Below are 2,500 nucleotides of genomic sequence, written 5' to 3' on the forward strand. Positions count from 1 at the left end.
ACGGGCGTTTGGGAAGCGTCAGGCCGTGTCGGACTTATCAGTCTAACCCTTAATGAGTGATGCCATAAAGACACATCCATGGGCCCCGGGGCCTTTTATTACCACAGGTACTACTCCTCTCTCACTCCTTGTTTGCTCACAGAACAGGGAGCCTTATCAGTGGAGGAGTGGAATGCGGCCACACTTTCAGGTAAAATGCCCTCACATTTCCCAATATTCTTGGTACAGGAGGGGGCCTACCGCCTAGCTTCCGCTGTTTTGGATTACCAGGAATCATAATTCAAATTTGTGGGAATCTCCTGGTACCACACTGACCTGGGCTGACCTATACGCTGACCTGTAGGTGCTGGCCTACTCTGCCCCCGAAGGGATGAAAGGAAGAGTAAAGTATGTGATTTAAGGCTCTGTGGGTTGTGCCTTGCACGTGTGTGTGTGCTGGTGCGTGCATGTGTTGTGGCGTGTGTGTGTGTGTGTGTGTACGTGTAGCATGTATGTGTGCCTATGTGTGTGTGTGTGTCTGTGAGTGGGTTTTTGTTAGTATTTGTGCATGTGTGTGTATGAGTGTGTAAGATTGTGTGCATGCATGTGTATATGTGGTTGTGTGTGTGTGTGTGTGTGTGTGTGTGTGTGTGTGTGTGTGTGTGTGTGTGTGTGTGTGTGTGTGTGTGTGTGTGTGTGTGTGTGTGTGTGTGTGTGTGTGTTTTGGGACCTTGCAGTTGTTTCTCAGACAGACAAAACATGTGGCGAGAGAGTCTCACGTGTTTGGAATCAGGAAACATTTTCTTTCTTTTCGCTTTTTTTTTCCCAAGCATGTCTAAGGACCTCATAAACAGGCCAGGACATCCTGTGGTCATTTAATGACACAGAAAGCATTGTCATCAAATGAGTCAAATAAACACTGCCTGGCATGCTATCCAGTCAGGCACTGAGCACTTTATCTTGTTAGTGTTAAATGCCTCACCGGTGGGATTAGACAGACACAATGTTTATGTTTTCCTTATGTTTGATGAGTAAACCATTGACGAATGCAATCAATCCACTGACAAATGAATAGATTTGTGTAAAATAAACAAAACATAATTCTTTAATGTCACACTAAACTCTTTGTTTGACACCAACCATGGGAGGTCTTATTTGAGAAAAACAATAACAGACACAATGTGCGTTATTTTATGAGAATTTTTCCCCTTGCCGATAGTGCAAAAAGCCGAGTCGTCACCGTGTTTTCTGATCTGCAACGCCACCACCTGGCTACACAAGGTACTTCCTGTCTTCGTTTATCAAGCAAGGACCAGCATTTATTCGAAAACATGATGAAATATAAGCTCATTCATTGGATTGCTTTGTCCCTGTTTCAGATTCAAATGAGACTTAATAAAAGGGTTTGAGTGAAAAAAAAAAAGGATAAGTGCCAAATAAATACAGCCGGGTACATCCAGAAATATTTGAATAAAAGCATGCAATTACGATGAACCCATGACTCACTCAAATGTTCATCCAAACAGCTGAAAAACATTTCCTTCGGCGGGATAAAGGTCAGCCTGGTGACATCCTTTGCTAATAATATTAGCGTCTGCATTTCATTATTCTATGCTTTACACTGATTGCCCATTTGGATATGATACAAAAAAATAAGATTTGAGTTTCCTGACGACATGGTAATGAATAAAGAGTTCACATGAATGCCATTCTTTCAGTTGGGAAATATGATCTTGGAAATTTGAACTTACTCCACCAAGTTAAACAGTGTCCGCATCGCTTTTTCTCTCTCTCTCTCTCTCTCTCTCTCTCTCTCTCTCTCTCTCTCTCTCTCTCTCTCTCCTGCCTTAGCGAGAGAGAGAGAGAGAGAGAGAGAGAGAGAGTGTGAGAGAGAGAGAGAGAGAGAGAGAGAGAGAGAGAGAGAGAGAGAGAGAGAGAGAGAGAGAGAGAGAGAGAGAAAACATGCACAGTGGCAAGTGGTTCTCTGCGTTGCTAAGTTTATACGAAGACGTATGGGGTAAGTAATAGTTGCTATGTTACCCACATCCTCTCTGCCTGCTCCTTTGTCAGAGGCTCCTGTGATTTAATGCTCCCCATAAACCTGACTGAGATGGCTCGGATGACTCTCTGTCTTTCTCCCTCGTTCCCTCTCTCTCTCCTGCTTTCTCACTCTCTTCCCCCCTCTCGCTTGCCCTCCCTCGTTGCTTCCTCTCTTTCTTTCCATCTCTCCCCCGCCACTCTTTCCCACTTTCTTTGCTGCTCTCACTCTATCTCCACCCTCTCTCTCCACCTCTCCCTCTCTCTCCACCTCTCCCTCTCTCTCCACCTCTCCCTCTCTCTCCACCTCTCCCTCTCTCTCCACCTCTCCCTCTCTCTTTCTCCATTCCAGCCTTCCCCATGCTTTACTGGCTGCCGGTGTTGTTAAGGGGAGTCTGCAGGCCACGATGCTCGGCCAGCCCAGCTGGAGGGGAGAGGGCGCGATCACCATGGGTGCTTCACCATGGCGATCGTGAGGAGGACG

The sequence above is a fragment of the Gadus macrocephalus genome, chromosome 11, assembly GCF_031168955.1.
Source record: "Gadus macrocephalus chromosome 11, ASM3116895v1".
In the NCBI taxonomy this organism is placed as follows: domain Eukaryota; kingdom Metazoa; phylum Chordata; class Actinopteri; order Gadiformes; family Gadidae; genus Gadus; species Gadus macrocephalus.